General features: G+C 39.3%; 1 long non-coding RNA gene across 1 annotated transcript; it reads right to left on the bottom strand.

Moving 5' to 3' along the window:
- Positions 1–471: 471 nt before the first annotated feature.
- Positions 472–1,859, bottom strand: LOC125230474. Its single transcript, XR_007177521.1, has 2 exons — positions 1,297–1,859; positions 472–1,210 (listed from the first exon to the last, which is right to left on the bottom strand). It is a non-coding gene; the product is annotated as an uncharacterized LOC125230474 (long non-coding RNA).
- Between the last annotated feature and the right edge of the window lie 5,738 nt (positions 1,860–7,597).

The raw sequence follows: 7,597 nt of genomic DNA, 5'->3' as shown, positions 1-7,597 counted from the left end.
GCAAATGGTTAGGAAATGATGATGATCAATTCCTAACAGTATTTTCTAACACTTATATAAAAATCAGCCTTGAGAATTTAAAGAAAAGTTAGTGTTTTTGAAAAAAAAACCTCATAGTAAAAAATTACCGACGTTCCCAACTAGGTATTATAATGCAGACATTAAACGTCGATATACAAACTTTACATTATCCTAAAGTTTCATCCTTGAGAAAGCAGGAAGGTCTGGTGGCTCTGGGCTCTTAGTCCATATGACATAGTTACATACAACATACTGTCATGGTCGACTTTTCCCAGCCCGGCAAGGGGGAAAGTATGGGAAAGCACCAGACAATAAATTTACACAAAATGAGTCTTAAAACTTTGGCGGATCGTCCGCCACGAAAAAGAAGCAAAAAAAGTACTTAATAAGGTGCACTACGATTTCCTCAAGATTTCAGGTCTCTAATTGGGTGGAAAGAAAACGGTTAGATTGTGACACACTATTTTATTGTCTAACGGACACAAAGCAAGTTATAGCCAGTAAATCATTATTCTAAGCTTAAGCTAGCACCTTAATATGTATTGCCAGACGGTAGAGCTAGGCCGTGCAATAGTTCAATTCTAAATGATTCACAAGCGTTCCTAAGTTCTGTTAGTCCCTAGTTATCAGTGCCAACATAGATAATAGGAATTCTTCTTAACTAAACTAAGTAATCTTGCCTTCCAGGAAGAAAGAAAATGACACCAACCTTCAAGCCAGAAGTTACCGCTAATACAATGTGTAAGCCCTCCTTCTGCGAGCTGAAGCTGGTCGCCTCAGGCGCTGTGACACAATGAAGCACCACCGCAACCGACGCATCAGCACGTTGAGAGCATCTTCTTCGCCTGGATGGGCTCGACCCCGGAAGCAAGCTATCGCACCATTCGACGCTTGTGGTAAAATTGGAGTTGCCGGACAAACCGGCCCCCTTTATAAAGAAGACATTACTTGAATGTCTGTATAACCTGGAGTAGGCCTAAACACAGATTTAGTTGTAATTGTAATTGTAAATATAGTTTTAATTTCCCAGTCAGCTGAAAAGGAAAACAAGACATCATTAGAAAAGTGAATGTGGTCTAACCTATTAAATGTGGACAATTACTATTCTGATTTCCTTACCAGCTGGAACTTGAGAGAGCTCATTTTCTCAGCTCTGACGACCCTTCCCTCCACATAGTCCACCAGAAGACTGGAAATAGACACACGTGGTCAAATTAAACTGAGGCAAGGATCAATAATGTGATCAACCTGATACACCCATAATATTCTACTTACAATTCATGGTGGGAAAATATTCCTCCAGAATGCCCTTAGGCTACACAAGGATTGACCGCCAGCACTCCATCAATCTGATCACTTTTTGGATCGAAGATGAAACTCGATAAATAAAAGCAGGCACTGGAGGCCTGAACAGGACCGGAGACAGCTAGCAAGTGCAGGAAATGATCTCAGGAGCCCTAACGACCTTGAGAGGCTTGGGGATAACATCTAAAATGACCACCTCAGCAGTCCTCTGCAGAAATAAATTTCAACCAACTGAAAATCCTAGTGCACAAAATTCCATATAATTTTCCAACAATAAAGTGACTATTTTCTGATTTATTAATTACATTTAAATTGTTAATTCTAAATAATTAAATATTCTGAAAATTGTGCATATTTGTATTCTGGCAACACCCTTTGTTGACAGCTGATTCTGATTGGATAATCGAACTGTCATCCAGTATCGATCCAGTTGCTAGATCACATAAAGGCTTTGCTATGCGCAAAAAGTAATTACGTTCGGGACAAATTTAAAACTGCCGTTGTTAAATTGTTAAGCTAAAATGTGCAATGTCACAATACATACAATCACGCCTGTGTCCTATGAAGGGGTAGGCAGAGCACATGAAAATACTCAGGTTTCAGTGCCACTCTTGGCAAATAAGGGGTTGAAAGAAAACGAAACTGTGACATTGCAGTGACAGGTTGCCAGCCTCTCGCCTACGCCACAATAAAACCCATATCCCACAGTCGCCTTCTACGACACCCACGGGAAGAAAGTCCATATGACAATGCTTTAATTACAGTATTTTAGTAGTTGTAGTATCTGTAGTAGTATATATAATCGAAGATCATTTCATTTATTTCATCTAGTAGACGCCTATTAATTAACATGGTTATATTTTATCTAAAAAGACGCTAAATTATTAAGTAGGCAAGTAAGGTTTTAGAAACATATTTTTTTGGCCATGTTAACACAACTTTTATGACAAGAAGACCACAAAATTTTCCTTCGTCGATTCTCCATTCTGACTCAGGAACCATAAGTTCCCGAATGTAACCTCACATAAACTACGACTCAAGAGTCTTAACTAGTCTCTTCCTGACTGAGATGTAAGACTCCGCTTATCTAGGGTTGCCATACGGGGCTAGCTTTCTGAACATGTAATATTTTAAGGCTCAATTAGACTCAAAACGGGTATAATTCCGTATAGATAGATTAATTTTAAGAAAGTACCTATATGAAAAAGAGTGGAAGGGTCAGTTGGAAGTGGAAGACCTAGGCGAACTTTTCTCTACCAAATCGAGGAAATATTGCAAAAGGCCAGGCCTGGTGCCGTAGCCCAATGGCATTTCTGCGATGCGTAACCGGCCACAAAATGGGAATCAAGATTCCCGGTTTGTAGCCGGTTACGAAGTTTTGGCTACCAAACGGTACTAAACCAGTTTTCTGAACAATGCACTGCATGTTGTTAGAAATGATACCAAGAAGAGTCTAATCGTTCATAGCAGGTTAAACAAAAATAACGATTTTTATAATTTTTACATGGCAACCCCCGCTTATCGCAAGAAACGTTAGACCCGTGAGGGCCCTTAAGCCGTTTTCGTGAGATATCGATCTACCCACACGACGGAGCTCCTAATCGCCATAATAACCACTTATTAATTGTTACTCGCGTTCATACATTACGCTTATTGGGGATAAGGATTAATTGGTAAACATATACATTTAATATTAGGTTAAGTTTTCTCGTTTTGGTGTATTTGCTATTCCTGCCTTTTCTAGGCTAGATTTTACGCTTTCATTTCTTTTTATTCCCTAAGTAGACGGAAGCCCGCAATGCGGGGCTCCTATATCCGAGTAGTTTGAAGTTCACATTCTGAAGCTACCTAACGGACTATCCTGTTTAAAGAAGCGATAGTTTTAATATAATTATTATGATTGTCGTTAGTTAAAACTTTGCCATTGGCGGTCGATAATGCATATACATAAATATGAAGGAAATTCTTATCAACGTTTTTCATAAGATCTAAGTCATCGCCAATCGTCATTCGCCGTAAGTTATGGCGAAAAGTAGGTATTTAAAAAATTGTGATAGATTAGTAGCACGGTACTTCTTTCCCATCACGGAACAATGGTATTCCGGACCTTTGGGAGGCGTGCGCGGGGCCGAAGCCAACACGTAGAGGCCCTTTCGACACTTTAATGAAATGTAAGGGGTACACCGAGCGGATGTTGCCCTTGCCCGTATCATGGGACACACGCAGAGGCAACACCCACCAGGGTGTAAGGACTATTTGAGAGTTAATGGAATCTAAAATGAACTGGTCTATTTTGATGAAAGTGATGGACTAAATACTGGGTTAAGGATAAAAAACCGGACGCCTGCCTAATAAAACGGTATCCAATTTTATTTCCGGCAGACGGTGACTCGTCCCCACAAGATGGGCCCCCACAAAAAGCGACATCCAGGGTGGCTAGCCGAATGGCACAATCGCTCACGAAACGCTCACGAAACGAAGCGCTAGTAGATATCTATCTCTATCGCGCTTGCGTATTGGCGCGACAGAGCCAGCGGCGTATCGCTTTCGTTTGGCGTCGGAGAAATGCCATTCGGCTACGGGGCCTGGATGGCTCAAGGGCAACAGCACGGTACTTTATTATTATGTTATAGAATACTACTCTAATAAACCGAAGAACTCTTTTTTTCCTTATCGATGGTCAATAATCTTAGACACCCATAAATACTGTAAGTAGCCACCATTTCCGTCTATAAAACCATACTCCAGAGATAGATGTACTTACGACACCATATTTTAGACCGCCGACAGTACTTTTTCTCGCCACTATTTGCCCTTACCGGAACCGGGGCGAATAGCTACATTAACCCCGCAATATAACAAAAGACAGACGTCCGTTGGTCCGGACATGAAAGACAGGCGACGGAGTAAAGAAACGGCAGAGAAACAGAATTTATGTTGCTTGGACTGATTACTGAACTCAGAATTTCTTTTTTTAACGGAATGCAGTTGGTAAGGTAAGCAAGGATTATTCAGATTTTTTATCATTACGATAAGTTGCCCTGTTACATCCTCTTCCCAGAATAAGGTACGTTGCTAAATGCACAACCGCGTACGATAAAATCGTTTTTGTAGATATCTTTCTCTATCGCTCTTCTGTATTGGCTTGACAGAGCCTGAGTTCGTTTCGATCAGCGTCTAATGTCAACGATTGTCATTTCGGCTAGGCCGGCAGTTCTCGTAATACTAATGAACATTAGTTGAAATAGAAGATTAATGCTGGCTAAAGATTATATAGGTCATAGTTTTTTTATTATTATTATGGACTGATCGGCGATTGACCCTAGTCACACCTGATGGGATGTGAAGACAGAGTCTAAGATGGAGCTTACCGATTCAGTAATAGCCTATTCACTCTTAGTTTAAAGAGACCGAGGAGATAGTAGATATGATATCATTAGACTTCCTCGTATGATCTCTATGAGGTTTGTCATATAGTGAGGTGTTTATAATTGGGATGTCGACTAAAAAAACTATTTAGTCCGTCAGTTAGATCATCAAAAAATTTTGGGCACATATTTTTTCTTTTTTCTCGTAAACGAAAAATGACGACGGTACAGTGCCTTGAAGGTACAATTCTTACCTACAAGTCCCCACTCAGGAACTTTGACGCCCTGTATCTTTGTATTTTTTCATTAATTAGATAAATTGAAAAATATGACTGTGTTAAGTATTTTTAGACGATCTAACTGACGGACTAAACAAAATTCCATTTTTCATCCCTCATCATGTCATCCCTATTAAACACAAACACGGTGTTACTCTGTTATTTCCCCACTCACGCCGAGGTCCAAGCATGAAAAGACAGAGGGCAATCAGGGCCCAGCCGAGTGGAAGCCCACTGTGTCGAGCTTGCGCGAATATTAGAACCCTTATTGGTTAGTCTACAATGAGGCGGCACACTGACATTTTACCCCGCCAGGCGGCGCCTGTGCTCTTGGCATATCACTGTCATTCATATGTGTGTGTGAGAGAGGAATATCATCTTCTCGCTCTCACGTATGAAAATCTTTATCTGTGCAATGGACTAATAAGGTTGCGCCATCTGTCATAACATTTGAGTGTGCCTCCTCATTATACGTTCTTTTAACCTTGAAGGGGGACACAGTTTTTAAATAAGGTCATTCTGGATTAAAAATTATTTGAAGTAAGTTGTAGGTATCTTTACACCACTGCATTGAGAAAATTAGATCCCTCTCCCCCCTCAAAGATATATACACCATTACCTAACCGGTAAATTTCGTATACGATCATAGTTTTCTATGTTGTCGATGAAAACGAAAACCTATATCGCTGTACTACCTCATTTGATTTAGCGCAGCTACTGGCCTGTTAATAAAAATTACATGTCATGCAAATACTTCAAAAAAGTCAGTGTCACAAATGGTTAAGCGAGAGACAGCAGAAATTCTAAATAATAACATAATTTGAATACTTATCAAACCAGAAGAAGCATTAGCAGAGGCCTCCGCCAACTCCAACTGTCGCAGCATCAGGTAAGCCCACTAGCTCCATAATTATGCGGTAGTACGGCCTTAGTTCTTTATTACATAATACAGTCCATTTTAAACATCTGCTGGCTTTAAGCCACACAGACACAATATGATTATACATTTCCTAAAAAACCTTATTTTAAGAAACAGGAAAGACAGTTTCCATCCACCTTTTACCGTCTGCCAATAAATAACTCATGGGAAATAATTGAAGGCGTATACTGGAGGGAGCGGAGATAATGGGGTATTACGCAAAGCCTGTCGATTAAAGGATTATTGTATCATTCCCGGGAAAGGAACCTTTCCTTTGAGTTACAGAAAGGGTGCTTTAGTTTCGTTTGCGCGAATGTATTTTTGAAGTGAAACTTCTAATGCGGTTTCAGTGTTGCCAACTCGAATTTTGAAATACCCCTTTAATTTTCACATTACGAAGTTACACCATTATGTATTCTGTGGTTTCACTTCTTACGCGCGGAGGGACTTCACGCACTGTTTTTTAGAATGTCAGAGCTTACTTTCTTTCTGGTATCGTTATTTTTTGATTAAGGTGCGTTAGGGTAATTCCAAAAGTCGTCTAATTACGAAAGTAGTCTTAAAATCACCATTATTTCCATCATATCAAGATTCTCCTTTCGGAATTACATGTTTCGAGTGTCAACACAAACCTGATAGGATTTCATGGCACTCTGGTGTATGAACAAATGTAAGATTTTTAATATAGAATAAATAAAAAAAAAAATTATAACCTTAAAAAAAATGCATTGCATTAGGTATATTAATATACTATTTGGATTCAGACTACATCAAGGTTAAGGTGAATTTATCGAGAAAATAAAAGATAATGGCCTATTACGCAAAGCCTGTCGATTAAAGGATTAATGTATCATGAGCGTTTTGAGTGATTCACGGTTATTTTAATTAGACTAAACACGTATGTAACTCCGTATAGACGGATAAAGTCTAAGAAACGTACCTCAAAGCCATAGAGATAGAGGTACGGTGGCCTAGATGGCGTTACACCTTTGGGGAACGCTCGGCTAGATGGCGCTAATATTAATATTTGACATTTTAACACATATCAAGCTAACAAAATGGGCCAAATTGTCAAAACTGAGGTTCAAACGTTTTAAGCTTGTGTCGAGAGATGACAGTCTATGCACTGTGATTACACATTTTACTTTGACAGTAACTCTTTATAATAATCGATCCTCTTTGATTAGACTTGTATTGGCCGGGATCGCGCGCTGTCTACACAACTTTGACATCCACCCGCCTTCTTCAGTTTTCCGTGATCATGATGCAAGCAACAGCGTCGAAATATCGGGAGTTTGACAAAAATCAAAAAGGTAATCACGGTCTATATCCCGGTCAATATGTCTAATTTCCTTGGTACAATGCCTCAAAGGCCAATTTAAGACATTATTAGCTAGCTTTTAAGTTTAGTCTTAGGTATACAATAATGTTCATGTAAATAAAGATTTTGAAAAAGTGTAATGATTATTGTATCTAGGGTTTGCAAAAACCGGTTAACTAAAAAACCGGTTAATAACCGAGACTTTTCCTTCAAAACCGGTTAACCGGTTATTAACCGGTTTTGAGGATTTTTAGTAAATGGCCGTACTACGCAATAATTGCTATTACCTTTGAGTATTCTGATGTTGATGATATCGTAGCAGGTATTACTTGCACGATGAAGATCATTTTTATCCAGTTTTTGGAAATTTTGTAAAATGAGGAAA

Source organism: Leguminivora glycinivorella, chromosome 10 (genome assembly GCF_023078275.1).
Source record: "Leguminivora glycinivorella isolate SPB_JAAS2020 chromosome 10, LegGlyc_1.1, whole genome shotgun sequence".
Classification (NCBI taxonomy): Eukaryota; Metazoa; Arthropoda; class Insecta; order Lepidoptera; family Tortricidae; genus Leguminivora; species Leguminivora glycinivorella.
Note: the sequence above shows the minus strand (reverse complement) of the source record. Positions and strands in the feature narration are given on the sequence as shown.